Source organism: Grampus griseus (genome assembly GCF_964374135.1).
Source record: "Grampus griseus genome assembly, chromosome: 5".
Lineage (NCBI taxonomy): Eukaryota > Metazoa > Chordata > Mammalia > Artiodactyla > Delphinidae > Grampus > Grampus griseus.
In genome coordinates, this window is record NC_138998.1 from 74,990,725 (window position 1) to 75,008,485 (window position 17,761).

A 17,761-nucleotide genomic window follows, 5' to 3' on the forward strand; every position below is an offset into this window, starting at 1 on the left:
AGAGAAACTCCAAATTTTACCTTAACTATGCATATCACTTTTCAAATTGTGAAATTAAAACATAAAAGTTTACATGAAATCAGTCTGGAAAGTATGGTCTATAGTTTCATCAATCATACTGGATAACACAGACTCAATACTTACGTTATTGTGTTTGATTATTTATGTTCATATATTTTTTCACTTTTTAAGACATTTAAAAAGTACCAGTTCTGTGCTTCTCACCACAAAATCGAAATAGAGACCTGCAATTCACAAGCAATTACCAGATTACTTGTGATATGAAGCAACCAGTTAGGCAAAAAATCTCTGGTGCTTTTGGAACTTGTAGCTACTTGAGACAGGGGAGCATCCAACAGGGACAACTGAGATAGCAGAGAAAGAGACAGCACCCCTGGGGCAAGATTTCCGACAGTGAACCAAAAGGAAGGGGGAGGGGCCATCCTGATAGCTACAGTCATTTTAACCTTAGTGGCTTTGATCATAACTCCCTTCCCATTGGAACTGGAAATACCCAGGAGATCTACAGCACTTAGAGACAACAGTCAGTTTCTAACTGCTGGTTGTTTGAAATTTTAGCTCACAGGCCTTGCCAGTGTTCCAAATGCTTGTACATTGCAAGGAGGGCTTCATGTCAGAGATCACAGCCCCAGTAGTGACCACACAGAAGTACATGAGAACTCTTCACAAGACATCATTATTTGACTCTCTGGGACTAGATTTCTTCCAGCTGGAGATAACTAAGGAAGAAGAAGGTTACAAGTTAAGCTAAAAGTCAATTCATTATTATTAGCTTCTTTTGGGCAGACATCAGTAGCTTCCAACAGTTAAGAGACAGGTTAAGCTATAGGGCTTCTTCACAGTCTTGCTCCAGATGGTATGTTACAATGACCAATAGCCTCTGGTCAGATTTAACAGACATTTATTAGCAAGCAGTCATACAGCCTATTCTGTAAGCTCCATGAAGTCCCAGATCTGTCTCTCCAGAAAGCATCTCACCTGTTCACTGAAAGCAAGCACTGCAGGATATGAGGGGTAGGATCTAGCTGACCTGGGAAATCAGCCAAGTGGAATCAGTTCCAGCTCTGCTTCTCACTGGAGTTGTGTAGCTTGTGCTTCAGTTTCCTCACCTATAAAATTAGAGAAATTATATTTCCTCCTTCACAGATCGTTATAAAAATTAAAAGAGCTCATGCACAGTACCTGATCCTTACGGTCAGCTCTATCCTTCTAGCACTCGGAGATGCTAAGATGTGTCAGGAACATCCTCTACCCGCAAGGAACTGATAATACTTCTGTAGAAACAAAACAAATATGTGGAAAAGTTATACACTAATGAAAGATGGAAAGAATTATTGAAATTCCACCCACCTCCGGAAAAACATCTTTGTAACTGAAAGTGCACATACAGCTGTATGAAACACAATTGCTCTGAGTTTAGGAAATGCTACAACTGCCTTCTTGGTCTCCGGAAAAGTTTTAACTTCCAGTCTCTAAATACTCTCTTCTTCATAGTCAAAAGAGAAAAGCTCATCTGACCTTATGAGTCTTAATTTCCAATCAAGAGGAAATTTCTCAAAGTTGGCTTGACTTTAAACACACACTTAACCTTTAATCCCCAAAAGTTCTCTAATTTTTAATTCATATTTACAAAAGCTAATTCACATTGACTTGTTTCTGGCAGTATATTAACCACAGAACAAATAGGGCTCTGCTAGGCAGTCCCAGGAAAAGACTAGGTAGACACCTTTTTTAAGTTGTCTAGAAAGCTCAAAATGCTCCTATTTTCTGGAGGATCAAGAGATTAAGGGTTTAGAAAATGGGAAGCTACCATAGTCGAGAGAAGACCAAACATGAACTCCAGAAGACAAGCAGTAACCGTTCTCTTCAGAACCCCATTAAACCGAGAGTGAAGGAATACTTTTTATTAAAGCTATAAACCCCTCAAAGACAAATATGGGAGAAGAAAGATGAAAAATACCAGAATTTTGGAAGGTGGAAAGCAAACAGATGAGCAGGTAACTTACTTAGAGCACAGAAGCTGAAACCTGACTTCCTGCAGAGAAGAAGGCCAACAGGAAGGCAAGTCAGTTTTACTCTGAAGAAGCCTAAAAGGTTAGAGACTGAGGGAACCATGTACCTATGAAGGGGAGCCTCAAAAGGAATGTAAGGCATCAACTCACTGATGCATTGAGGTCATTGCAGGTCAAAAGTCCAACCAGGAAATCAATGCAGAAGTAGGATGGGATATATAGGAGTTAGGACAGACAAGGGTCCAGAGTCCAGGAAGTCAGTCTGAACACATCAATAGTACCCACGTTCAAAGTACAGAAAAGAGCCTGATTCTGGAAAGGCATCTGCTTGCTCAAGGAGTTTTTAAACACAGATAAAGTCATTTAAAGTTAAATTGGTTGTCCAAGAAGCCAAATCATTTAGACTTTTAATAATGCACCCTGTTAATGAGGGAGATCAGCTCGGTGCTTTGTGTCCACCTAGAGGAGTGGGATAGGGAGGGTGGGAGGGAGACACAACAGGGAGGAGATATGGGGATGTATGTATATGTATAGCTGATTCACTTTGTTATACAGCAGAAACTAACACACCATTGTAAAGCAATTATACTCCAATAAAGATGTTAAAAAAATAAAATAGAAATAAAATGCACCCTGTTAATGAATGTCTTATATTCATTTATTTAATGTAGAAGCTCAGTTAACTAATTTCCATTTAATCCAACTTGCCCAACCTAACCACAATTTTCATTCTTTCTGTAAAATAAATGAACTGGAGCCCACACACTTCTGTTCTACTAACTGATGGCCACTGAGTAGTATTATTTACCAAGAGTCAATTGGATTTGTTCTTAAACTTCTTTATGCCAGTTGTACAACTGTAATTACATAATTTAATTATTATATAAATCAATAAAAATGGGGTGCTAAAGGGAAGAGAAGCTGTTTCTATGGAAACTAAATTGAGGCTAGTGGTCATACGTGGCAGATTGGACACCTGAACTTATCTCCTGCCTCCCAAAACCTCACTAAAATGAAAGTAAAGGCACAAAAGGCATTAAACCCACAGGGCAAAGAATAAGAGAGGTGATACATTAGACTTGAGTTGTTGACAAAATTTTGGGATAAACTAATTGGTAAGTAATTTCGTTTCAAGTTTTTCCACACTGCAAGCATCTTCGGGGAGAAACCGTCAAAAAGCAAGCTGAGTCCTACCACAGAACAAGGCAAAAAACAGGAATTAGATTGACTGTCCCCCCTCCATCTCCTCCCTTAGCCGACAGGCCCTCTGACAGTCTCTCCTCGAACGCTGGCAGGAAAAGGGGTCTTTTAAAGTTAGACCAGAGGGAAAAAATAAATAAAGTTAGACTAGAGAAGCTGTAGACTGGTGGACAGCAGGCACAACTGAGAGTGAGAAGTAGCAACTCAGAAAACACAGGGATCGGGCAACAATCCCAACAAAGAGAACATCAATGTGTTCTCTGTATCTATGATGTTGGTTGGGTTTTTGTTGTTCTTGTTGTTGTTGTTTTATATTCCACATATAAGAGAGGTCACACAGTATTTGGCCTTCTCTGTCTGACTTATTTCACTTAGCATAACGCCCTCGAGGTCCATCCATGTCACAAATGGCAAGATTTCATTCTTTTTTATGAAAATTTTATATATATATATATATATATATATATATATATATATATATATAAACATCTTTATCCATTATCTGTTGATGGACACTGAGGTTGTTTCCATATCGTGGCTATTGTAAATTATGCTGCAATGAACATGGGGGTGCATATATATTTTCTAGTTAGTGTTTTCATTTTCTTCAGATAATGCCCAGAAATGGAATTGCTGGATCATATAGTTATATGATCACATAGTTATATTTTTAATTTTTTGAGGAAACTCAATACTTTTTTCCATAGTGGCTGCACCAATTTACATTTCCACCAACAGTGCCCGAGGGTTCCCTTTTCTCCACGTCCTTGCCAACAATTGTTCTTTCTTGTCTTTTTGATAAAGTCATTCTAACAGGCAGGAGGTGATGCTTCATTGTGGTTTTGATTTTCATTTCCCTGATGATTAACGATGCTGAGCATCTTTGCAGGTACCTGTTGGTCATCTGTATGTCTTCTTTGGAAAAAAAAATGTCTATTCAGATCTTCTGCCCATTTTTTATTATTATTATTATTTTTTTGCGGTACGCAGGCCTCTCACTGTTGTGGCCTCTCCCGTTGCGGAGCACAGGCTCCGGACGCGCAGGCTCAGCGGCCATGGCTCACGGGCCTAGCTGCTCCGTGGCATGTGGGATCTTCCCGGACCAGGGCACGAACCCGTGTCCCCTGCATTGGCAGGCGGACTCTCAACCACTGTGCCACCAGGGAAGCCCCCATTTTTTAATTGGATTGTTCTTTTGCTATAGAGTTGTATGAGTTCTTTATATATTTTGGATATTAATTCCTTATCAGATATATGATTTGCAAATATTTTCTCCCATTCAGTAGGCTGCCTTTTTATTTTGTTGATGGTTTCCTTTGCTGTAACAGAAGATTTTTAGTATGATATAGTCCCATGTGTTTATTTTTGCTTTTGTTGCTTTTACTTCTGGTGTCATTATGTGTGATAATGTCATCACTCTGACAGCTTACATATTCTTGTGATTTAAATTTTTCTTAGTTTTGATTTCTAATATGGATAATATAAAGTAGTTATAAACCACATAAATAAAAGTTCTTTAGGGGCCTCAATAATCTTTAAGAGTTTGAAAACCACTATTCTAGGCGATGATTTAATCCTAAATATAGCTAGGCAGTGCACTTTACTCTGAAAATCCCAGGCAGCACCCAAAATGTAACCAATACTACTGTTGTCTCCTCTTCCTTTTGAGTTTCCCACCAAAATATTCAACTCACACAAAAATATTAAAGAATTTACTGATTTTGTAAGGTAGGTAAGGTAAATAAGGGAATTCATATTGATCAGCATTTCATTTGAAAAATCCTCCCAGACCTGTCTCTTCTCCTAGGTTTCTCTCCTCTTCTCTTTATCTTTCACTCTCTTCCCTCCCCACTTTGCAGGGCAATTTAAGTACATCCAAGATGGGGGTAGAAAAAACCAACATGTCACTGCTATCTACCCTCATTAGAAGACATAAAGGGATTCATTTTTGATAAACTTAAAGAAAAAAATTTACTCACAAAACCACTCATTGGGGAAAGAAAAGCAGAATACATATAAACAGAAAGAACATTAAAAAAAAAAAAAACCTAGGGCTTCCCTGGTGGCACAGTGGTTGAGAGTCCACCTGCCGATGCAGGGGACACGGGTTCGTGCCCAGGTCCAGGAAGATCCCACATGCCGTGGAGCGGTTGGGCCCGTGAGCCATGGCCGCTGAGCCTGCACGTCCGGAGCCTGTGCTCCGCAATGGGAGAGGCCACAACAGTGAGAGGCCCGCGTACCGCAAAAACAAACAAAACAAAAAACCTAATGCCCTTACTCAGCCAAAGATAAACACTAATAATATATTGGTATATCCCCTTATAGATTTTTTCTCTCTATAGACAGATATACCTAACTGTTATAAAAATAAGATCTTAGTACACACCATGTATAGTCCACTTTTCTACTTAATATATTCTAAACAATTTCCATATCAAATGCATCTCTGCATTATTTCCCCAACTTTTTATTTAAAATTTTTTCAAACTTGGAGAAAGATTGATAGAATAGTTCGATAAACACTCTTAAACCCTTCAGTAGAATACTGTTGGGAGATGATCCACTCCATATTGTTCGGAGATGATCCACTCTGAACATCTCACTTTTCTGGACAATTCAGGTCTTCTGATCAAAAGCATTTACAATCAATTCCAGTATTTGTATAAGGAGCTGAAGGGGATCAGAATGTACCACCCCCCAAATATGCCACTTTGGCATAAGGACTATTTTGAGCTGAAGGCAAGTGAGAAACAGCAGATACAGAAAAAGCTCTCTATCCTCCCCCTATTTGCCTAAAAGCAGGGCATAAATTTCCCTTTGTGAATGTGTCCCCATCCTCTCTCATATATCAGGAAGAGCACAATAACACTTAATCACCAGACACGAGTTGACTCTAAACTCGTCTCAGCCCAGAGATGGCAGCTACATAACAAACTTTACTAAAAACAACCCTTATCTTCCATTAATTTTCCCCACAAGCTTACCTTCCCACAATTCACTGCCCATAAAAACCTAAACCCACGTTCCTTTGTCTTGTCACTTCTCCACAAACTTATTGCTCTTTGTTAAAATGGTATATAACCCTCTGGGTCTGACCACCTCTTTGGGGTTTTCACTTCATTTCTGTGAGGGCCCCCACATGTATATGAAGTAAACCTTTTTCTCCTGTTAATCTTTTATCAGTTCAATTCGCAGGGTCCCAGACACTGAACCTAAGAGGGTAGAGGATAAAGGGTTTTTTTTTTTTCCTCCCCTACAGAGACATTCCAGTAGGGTAAGGATTAGATATGTTTCTCTTCCCAGAGATGTTCAGAATAGTAAAGATAAAGACCTCTCCTTCCCATCTTGGAGAAGACTGGCTTACATTCTAGAACAAAGACAAGGTTTCTCTCTCTTTGGAGGGCAGGAGAGACAGGTCACCAGCAGCCATATATAAGATCAGAGTTTCCTAATATTTGTATAAGGAGCTGAAGGGGATCAGAATGTACCACCCCCAATATGCCATTACAGGGTTCCTCTCCTGTAATGCACCCCACTGCATATGCAGGTGTACCATCTGGCCCTCACTATGTTGCCCTGTGTGGATGGGGCTTGGTAACCAACATAAGATGTTGCTCTGGCTGCTGCTTTTGCCATAAATGATAAACTGTTTTTGTTTTGTGGCTCAGAGGGCTCATTATTTGTGTGTGTGTGTGTGTGTGTGTGTGTGTGTGTGTGTATGTAACAGTATAATATATATATAAATAACATGTATATTTTATTTTATATATATAAACATACACATACATACATACATCCTCTTCCTGCCCCTCTATCTGGACCCAGACTAACCCCCACACACATACCTTAAGCCACAAAGTACACCCTGAGAGCAAGCTCTGCCCTGCTCCTCTTCCTGTGAAACCCCACACTCCATCCACCTGGACCAGGCCCCAGACCATGTGTGTCCCCCATGGTATTCAAAAGAAGAGAACATTTCCTCATTGAGGGACCTGGGTGAAGAGGCCAGCTTCCTCAGCACAGGGTACTGGAACTTGGGCTGGGTCACAAAGAGAGAACAATGCCTTGAGGCTGTCCTTTGGGAGGAAGACTCCAAGAATTGGCAGTAATGGTCTCCAGGGACAAAAATCTGGAGCCCCTTGCTGCGGCTGGGCCCTGAAAGAAAAATATACATGAAAATACGAGAGTGTGTGGGGTGGGGGCCAGGCCACCTTGTTAGCTTGCAGGCAGAGTAGACATTTCTGACCTGTTATAGTTTTTGTCTTAACAATCACATCATTTTCCACATTCGCCCTTTGCTCACAATTTCTCTCACACTTGTGCTCTCTGTTACACACACACACACACACACACACACTTTATTTTTGCTGAATCATTTGAAATTAAGTTTCTGCAAAATCATTTTTAATGTCTGAATGTTACACTATTTTAAACCTCTATCATAATTTAACCAGTCTGTACTGCTGGACATTTAGATTATTTACAACAGTTTGGTACTGTAAATAGCATCGTGATGAGCATTTATAACTAACTAAATCTTTTTTCACACCCTAAATTTCTTAAGATAAACAGACTCACAGACAGAGAGAACAGACTTCTTGTTGCCAAGGGGAAGGGGAGTGGGGGAGGGAAAGACTGGGAGTTTGGGATTAGCAAATGCAAACTATTATATATAGGATGGATAAACAACAAGGTCCTCTACATGGGAATAGAATCTAAAAAAGAGTGGAAATACACACACACACACACACACACACACACACACATATATAACAAATTTACTTTGCTGTACGGCAGAAACTAACACAACGTTGTAAATCAACTATATTCCAATAAAAAATTTTTTTAAAAAATCAAGGTCCTACTGTATAGTACAGGGAACTGTATTCAATATTCTGTGATAAACCATAATGCAAAAGAATATGAAAAAGAATATATATAACTGAATCACTTTGCTGTACAGCAGAAATTAACACAACACTATAAATCAACTATACTTCAATAAAATTAAAAAAAAAAAAGTTGAGCTAAATCCCTTAAGATAAATTCCAAGAAGTGTACTTATTGGGTCAAAGGACATTCATGGTTTGAAGGTTTTGCTATGTATTGTCAAGCTGCCTTCCAGACAGTGTTATCAGTCTGTACATTCAGTAGCAAAATTTAAGAATACCCATGTCCTTATATCCCTGCTAACAGTATTATTTTTATCTTTGACATTCTGAAGAAGAAAAAAAAAGGGGGGCATCTATCTCATCATTTTAATCATCATTTGTTCATAAATGTTATTTATCTTCATTGGTGTGTTTATTAACCATTTATAAGGAGACCTATGGCCTGAAGCTGATCATAGAAAGTCATCAAGTACTAAGGCAGCTATCTCACAGTCTCTCATAGAGCGTCTCCTCTCTCCACATCTGCTCAGGTGTCAGCTCAAATTCTCAAAAGAATAATGTGATATAACCTTTTCATATTAGTCATATCACTGGCCATTCTATGGGCTAACTGGAAGTTTAGAGTGGAATTTAGAGTTTGAATCCTATCACTCACCCCTCCTTTTCTGCAGGGTTTTGTATGATAATGAAACTATAACAATTCAGGAAGGTGGGGAATGACCTCAGCACCATCTCCTATCTGGCCATTAACAGAGAGCCCTCTACATGAAAAGATACTCAACATCATTAACTATTAGAGAAATGCAAATCAAAACTACAATGAGATACCACTTCATACCAGTCAGAATGGCCATGATTAAAAAGTCTACAAATAACAAATGCTGGAGAGGGTGTGGAGAAAAGGGAACCCTCCTACACTGTTGGTGGGAATGTAAGTTGGTACAGCCACTATGGAAAACAGTGTGGAGGTTCCTCAGATAACTAAAAATAGAATTACCATAGGATCCAGCAATTCCACTCCTGGGCATATACCTGGACAAAACTATAATTCAAAAAGATACATGTACCCCTATGTTCATAGCAGCACTATTCACAATAGCCAAAACATGGAAACAACCTAAATGTCTATGGACAGATGAATGGATAAAGAAGATGTGGTACATATATACAATGGAATACTACTCAGCCATAAAAAGAACGGAATAATGCCATTTGCAGCAACGTGGATGCAACTAGAGATTATCATACTAAGTGAAGTAAGTCAGAAAGAGAAAAATACCACATGGTATCACTTATATGTGGAATCTAAAATATGGCACAAAGGAACCTACCTACAAAACAGAAACAGACTCACAGACACAGAGAACAGACTTGTGGTTGCCAAGGGGGAAGGGGGTGGGGGAAGGACTGGGAGTTTAGGATTAGCAGATGTAAACTATTATATACAGGATGGATAAACAACAAGGGCCTACTGTATAGCACAGGGAACTATATTAAATATCCTGTGATAAACCAAATTGGAAAAGAATATAAAAAAAGAGTGTCTATATGTGTATAACTAAGTCATTTTGCTGTACAGCAGACTGGCACAACATTGTAAATCAACTACACTTCAATAAAAAAATAATAAAAGAAAAAGAGAGAGCCCTATAAGGGTATGTTTTGGGGCACGTGACCAACCATGGAGATTACTGACATCTGGACTTTCAGCTTCCTGAATTGAAGATAGCCTGGCCAGTAGCACAGGGCTGATCAGAATTACACCCTACTCCCTATTCCCAATCACAGACAGAGAAACTAGAAAAGAGAGAGAATGGTGCACTGCAGGGCAGAAGTAAGAGTCAGCCTGGCTGCCTTTCCTGACTGTGCAGAATCTCTCGTCCCCCGGTTAAAACATGGCCCAAAGAATTTCACAGATCTTAATCATATTACTCTTTCCTCCTCCCTGTGGGGCCAGATATGTTTATTTCTGATATTTCCTGTGATGGGTGTCTTTCATTTTTGGCCACCCAGTATCTAAACACACTTCCTATTTGGAGGTAATTCCAATAAAGAAGCTCAAGTGTGGGCAAATAGCCCCTTTCCCATCTGCCTTGTCTCTAGAATTTGGGCATGTCAGCTTCCAACAATATGCTCCTACCTACAACCTCGACTCTGGAGTGAATAACACAGAGAAGTAAATGGCAGTTTAGAATCTTTCCAGAGGTGACAGAGGAAACAATAATGGCAGCATCCAATGCCCAATGGTGGCTGTGCCAATGAGAGAAGTTGTTAGATACTAACCAAACTCTTCCTGTGTATTGATTTGGTCTCTATTTTTAGATGTCTAATTTCCCTTGGCTCCTGTCGATGTTCCAAACCTTATTCTTCAGCTTTTCCATCAATTTTGTGAGCTATCCAATGTCCTTTCAATACACTCCTCTCTAACTAACCAGTTTTGGTCTCCATTGTTCAGGAAGCTGGAAATCTGATTAGTACATAACCTCTTTTGTACAGAAGTTGCCTTTTTTTATGGAGATGAAAAGATGAGGAAGAGGGGTGCCTCCCTATCAATAACTCCTGGATCAGGTGCCCAGCTCAAGTCCAGAAGTATCCACTATCCTGAATGTGTGATAAACATTTCATTGCTTCGTTGTATAGTCTTACCATCTGTATATGTATTCCTATCTGTAGTCAAAGGGATGAAGATAATAGGGTACAAAACATGGCCACTATCTGTCACCAGGGTTTTGCCTCAGCAGCTTCCCTTTAAAAGAGGTGCCAGGGACTTCCCTGGTGGTCTAGTGGGTAAGACTCCGTGCTCCCAATGCAGGGGGCCTGGGTTCAATCCTTAGTTGGGGACCTAGATCCCGCATGCCGCAACTAAGACCCAGAGCAGCCAAAATAAATAAATAACTAAATAATTTTTTTTTAAAAAAAAGAGGTGCCAGCGATGCTGTCCCCTTAACATCTTTTTTTAAAAATATATATTTATTTATTTATTTTTAGCTGCGTTGGGTCTTCGTTGCTGTGCCTGGGCTTTCTCTAGCTGTGGCGAGCAGTGGGTACTCTTCATTGGAGTGCACGGGCTTCCCATTGCAGTGGCTTCTTTGGTTGCGGAGCACGGGCTCTAGGCGTGCGGGCTCAGTAGTTGTGGCTCCCGGGCTTTAGAGCGCAGGCTCAGTAGTTGTGGTGCACAGGCTTAGTTGCTCCGCGGCATGTGGGATCTTCCCGGACCAGGGCTCGAACCCGTGTCCCCTGCATTGGCAGGCGGATTCTTAACCACTGCACCACCAGGGATGTACCCCCTTAACATCTTTATTATACCCAGATTAACTACAATAGCTTCTTACATGATCATCCTGATGCAGTATTTCCTACTATCAGGACTCCTCTTTATTTTTCATTATATATCATTTATGTATATCAAGCATATAAAGTATATCTAACATATAAAGTATAAGCAAAAAGCACCCAAAACATAAATATACATCTTAATGAATTATCACTAAGGGAAAAACCTATATAACCACCACCCAGGTGAAGAAATAAAGCATTTCCATTACTCCCAGAACTCCTCTCCCTGCCACTCTCCGAATCCTTGCTACTTGTCCCCTCTCGGTCATAAGTTCCTCCCTCCCCACTATCCACCTATCTTACCTATCCTGAGTAAGTATCCACTATCCTGACTTTTGTGATGATAATTTCTTTGCTTTTCTTTAGTTTTACCACCTGTGTATGAATCCCTTAAACAATATAATTTTTCATTTAGCCTGATTTTTAACTTTAGATGAATGAATCATACTGTATGTATTCTTCTGTGCCTTACTTCTTTCACTCAATATTGTTTGAGATTTCTCTGCTATAACTGAATAGAGCTGCAATTTGTTCACCTGCATCGCTGTAAAGTATCCCATCGTAAGATATACAATTTATTTATTTATTCTACTGTAGATAGATGTGTTCCATTTAGTGTGGGACTATAACGAAAAATACTGCTTTGAATATTCTGATATATGTACCCTAGGGAATCTTTAAGGCCATCAACCTAGCATTAGAAAAACAGTCATGGGATATGTGTATCTTTGACTTTCCTAGATAATGCCAAACTGCTTTCCAAAGTGAATGTGCCAACTCGCCACTTGCAGTCCCCTCACCAACAGCTGGTGTTATCAAACAGTTTCATTTTACCCACTCCAGAGAATGGCTAATGGTATCACACTGTGCTTATAATTTTCATTTCCCTGATTAATAAGAGGTTGAACATATTTGCATATGTTTACTGGTCATTTATATATTTTTTGCCCACGTTTTCAATGTAATTATCTCTTACAGATTTGAAGGAGTTTTCATACGTTGTGGAGACTAGTCATTTATTAATTACATGTGTGGCAAATATCCTCTCCCACTCTGTACCTTGCTTTTTTTTTTTTTGCTTGTTTTATGCTATCTTTTGATGAACAAAAATCCTTTACTTTAATATAGTCAAAGTAGCAACCTTTTCATTTACAGTTGGTACTTTTTATATCTTGTTTTAAAATTCTTTTCTTACCTTTGAGGTCATAAAGATATTCTCCTATACTAATTCTAAAAGCTTTAAATGTTGACTTTCACATTTTAAGTCTAGAAATGATTTTTGTGTATAGTGTGAGGTAGGAAATTTTTTTTTCGCATACGAATATCCACTTCTCCCAGAATCATTTACTGGAATGTTCATCTTTTCCCTACTGTATCTCTGTCATAAATAAAGTGACTATATATGTGTGGGTCTGTTCCTGGACTCTCTATCCTGTTCTATCAGTCTATTTGCCATCCTTATGCTAATACTATACTGTCTTAATTGTAAAACTATAGTTTACAATAAATGTAGTTACCTTGTAGAGCAAGTTCTCCCAATATCCTGGTAATTTTTGGACCATTAAAATTTCCATATAAAATCTCAATCTGCTTCTCAAATTCCACAAAAATCAAAACAAACAACAAAAACTAGTTGGTGAAATTTTGATTGCGATTGCATGCAATTTATAAATTAATTTGGGGAGAACTGTCATCTTTACTGTATTGAGTCTTCCAATCTATGAACTCAGTATCTCTCCACTTATTTAGGTCTTCCTTAACATCATCCAATAATGTTTTATAATTCTCTACGTAGAATTGGAACAGTAGCACAGAGGCCATACCTCTTAAATTATGCATACCTGTTTAAAATTGTTGTTCTCCTGGTGAACAGAACAGTTTATTATGAAAGATTTTACCTCTAGTAATGCTTTTTGGCTGCTATCGATACAGATGTATTACTGTATTAGTTTTCAATTACTGATGTAACAAATTACCACAAACTTAGTGGCTTAAAAAACAATACAAATTTATTATCTTATAGTTCTGTAGATCAGCAGTCCAGTACAGGACTCACTGGGCTAAAAGCAAGATGTTGGCACGGCTGCATTCCTTTCTGAAGGCTCTAGGCAAGAACCTACTTCCTTGTGTTTTCCAGATTCTGGAAGCCCCTTCCTCCATCTTCAAAGCCAGAAACACTGCATCTCACTCTGACTTTCTTCTGTAGTCACACTGCCTTCTGGCTGACTGATTCTTCCTCCGCCTCCCTTTTATGATTACAGAGGACCCACCCAGGTAATCCAAGATGATCTCCTCATCTCAGGGTCCCTGATTTAATCACATCTACAAAATCCCTTTTGTCAAGGAAGGCAACTTCTATGGTCTGAATGTTTATGACCCCTTCAAAATTCGTATGTTGAAATCAATGGGTTGTGCCCAAATAGAAAAAGCCCTAGAAAACTCACTTGATTAGTCTCAGCCCTAGCACTGGCATTAGCATTTACCTTCAGAGAAATCCTGGCTTTTGCTTTTACTAACTGATCACTGTTCTGGTTTCAATTTCCTATTCTTTACCATGCCCAACATAAGCCCTCACTCCACTTCTGATCCCCACTTTGGAGATACCCTTTACTTTCCTGCAAATTCAGCAATGGTTTAAAGAATGTTTATCATTTTTCAAGTCTTTGGGGTTTTCTCTCTCTCCCTCCCTCCCTTTCTTTTGGTAATGGAATGTGGTAGGCTGAATAATAGCCCCCAAATATGTCCATGCTCTAACCCCCAGACTGTTATTTATAAGGTAAAGGGGACTGGCAGATAAGATTAAGTCAAGGATTTTAAGATGGGGAGAGTATCCCTGACCATCAGGTTGGGCCCAATGTAATCGCAAAAGTTGTTGTAAGAGAGAAGCAGGAGAATCAAAATCAGAGAAGGTATTCCAACAACAGAATCAGAGATTGGAGAGACTGGAGAGATGTGACTGTAGCCAAGGAATGCCAGCAACTTCTAGGAGCTGGAAGAGGTAAAGAATGGATTCTCCCTTGGAGCTTCCAGAAAGAACCAGCCCTGCCAACACCTTGACTTTATCCCTGAAAGAATCATTTTGGACTTCTGATCCACAGAACTTTAAGACAATAAATTCCATGATGTGTCAAGCCACTAACTTGTGATAATTTTTTACAGCAGCAATAGGAAACTAATAAATGGGAGTTGATTTTTCTTTTCGGATAATATTTTCAACCTATAACTATTTAAGAACCTGATTCATTACCATGTCTTAGTTCAAATTTAAATTCCTCAGTCCAGCAATCAAGTCCCAACTATTTATTTAGACTTATTTTTATCCCTTCACCCTTGTTAGCTTTCTGTAGACACAACATGGCTGTGTCCTCTTACATTTTTTACCTTTTATCTTCTCTCACTTTAATGACTTTCAACCTTTTCATAACACATCCCTATGATTATGTTTGAGACATGCCTTCGAGAAGATTTTCCTGACTTCTCTCCTCACAACAATACTGCTTTGTAGTCCTCAGAAATAATGTTTATTTAGACCACTCTAACCTGCTTAACATTCTCAATTATTCTTTGAATGTAGCAATTCTCCCAATACTCGGCTTGGAGTAAGATACTTGGAGGCATATAATATGCATTCAGTATCTGTTGTTTTTATCTGCTGTATTAGTTTTCTGTTGCTGCAGTAACAAATTACCACAAACTGGGTGGCTTAAGACAAATTTGTTCTCTCACAATTCTCTAAGTCTGAGATCAAGGTATTGCAAGGCAAGTCTGTACTACCTCTGGAGGCTCTAAAGGAGAATCCATTCTTTGCACCTTTCAGATTCTGGTGGCTGTCAACATACCTCGATTTGTGGTTCATCACTCCAATCTCTGCCTCTGTGGTCACACTGCCTCCGTGGTCACACTGCCTCCTCCTCTTCCTGTGTGACTCTTTTTCTCTGTGTGTCTGTTCTATAAGGATATGTGATTGCATTTAGGGCCCACTGGATAATCCAAGATTATCTTCTCATCTTAAGATCTTTAATTTTAATGTATTTTCCAAATACGGTAACATTCACAGATATTTGACATCAATGAGGGGGGGCATTTTTCAGCCTACCATACCTGCCCAACATCTATTCTCTTCTTCTGATAACAACTCCCTTATTACTTCTGGGGGAACTATACCCCCCAAATGTGGGGGATGTATAAACTCAATTTATATAGTTTGGGTGAAGCCTCCCTCCTCCTGCTATGTGTATATGACAAAGACCTGGCCAGTCAGCATATTGTATCCCCTTTGGTTGCAATGATTGGCTCAGTGATGGGCATGTGAGTCAAACTAAAGAGATTACTTTCCAGGGCTTTTATTGGAACAAATGGGATAGAGCTGTGGTTTGTTGTTGTTGTTGTTCTGGGACTGCTAGATTAAGCAAAAGAAATATATTGACTCTCTTGCTGGGGAGAATAACGAGAAAACCCACAAAATTGAAGGAAAAGCATCAAGTACCAGACCTCAGGGACTGGAATCAAGACCCAAAGCCCTCAAAACACAGAGTCCCTCGTGTTTGCTTGGTTTCTCCTCTCCCCACATGGAAGGGAAGGTGACTGTCTGGAGCCAGGAGCGCAACCTCTTATTTTTAATAATCCTGACAAAAAGATGAACACTACACTCCAGCATCCTCATATCAATTTCACAGAAGAACTCTAATGAGCTCTGCTTGTGTCATGATAGTCCTAAGGCTTGAAATAATTACTTTTGCTAGAGAAATCATGCTTGCTCCAGACAGAATCATGTTGCTGGCAATGTGTCAGGCAATGAAGGGGAAAACACAAACAACTCAAACAAACCACTACTACAAGAAAATACCACTATTCCTGTCTAATGAAACTTGTGGTCTATTGGGGAGATAAGTCACATGAGTAAATATAAAATTACCGTGGCCTGTGTCATGAGAGGAAGTACGTGGAGACAAGGTGAATGACTCATTCCAGAAGTTTAGGGAAAGTGATGGCAAACTTAGATCAGAAGGAGGAAGGTAGGGATGGAGATTCTAGGCAGAGAGAACAACAGGCTCAAAGCCCCTGTGGCAGAAAGGCTCATCACTCATTGGAAGAACTAAGCTAAAGGTAGTATGTCTAGGGAGAGCATGGTGTGACGTGAGACTGAAGAAGCAGGTAGGAGTTAAGACCACGCACATTATTGTGGGTCACATTAAATATTTTATACTTTACCATAATTGCCATTAAAAGCCATTTAAATGTCATAAGAGAGTGGGGGGAAGGTAGTAGAAATGAACAAGTTTGTATTTGGAAAAGACTGTGACTATACTGGAGAGAACAGACTGGAGTCTAAGTGACTGTAAGAAGATACGTTGAGTTTTAAATTGATTTCCGACAGAGCTTTATGCATTCCTGCCTCCTACTTTCCCACTAAGCAGGTTATATTGGGAAACATATCAGTTAAATGAATGAAAGAAGCTTTTAGATAGTGATTATCTGCTCTGCAAAATGACTCGCTTCTTTATTTCCTTTGCAAAAATTTTTCCCTCTGATCACAGTCTGCAACGTGAGTACACCAACTTGCACTTTAAAGAAGTCAGGAAAACCAGGCAACAGGATCTCTACACAATCGGTGGGGCTGTAAGGATGAGACACTGACAACCGTTTAGTTATTACCTCTCAATCTTTAGATATCTCACGGCTCTAAATACCATCACCGCCCTGATGGCTGTCAAATTTATACCTCTAGTCCACACTTCTTCCTGGAACCTCAGTGTCTATATCTGTCTACTCAACCTCTCCACTTGAATGTCTAATAGACGTCAAGCTCAGCAAGTAAAAGATAAAATCTCAGATTTCTGCCTTCAAAATAGCTTCTTCTACAACTCAATTATTCCAAGCTACTCATAATGTCTTTTACCTCACACTCCACAGCTAACATATCAACAAATCTTATCAGCGCTACTTCTAAAATATGTCCAGAATTCAATTCAGTTTTCATCACCTCAATTGCGACCACTCTGGCCCAAACCACTACTCGCTACGGCCTGGATTACTGAAACAACTTCCTAACTGATAACACTCTTCACCAACTAACACAGTTATTTTCACCTGGCTCCCTCTATAACGTCTGGGAGACCGAGGACTTGGTCTTTCACTTAGTGCCATGAACCCCAGTGCAATCTCGCAGACGCTCCATAAAATAAATACTTACTGGAAAGAATAAATAAGTATCGTATACCACCACATGTACAGTAATTAATTTAAAGAGAGATTTGGGCATGAGAAAATTGACGGTTAGGAGACTTCTAATACAAACCA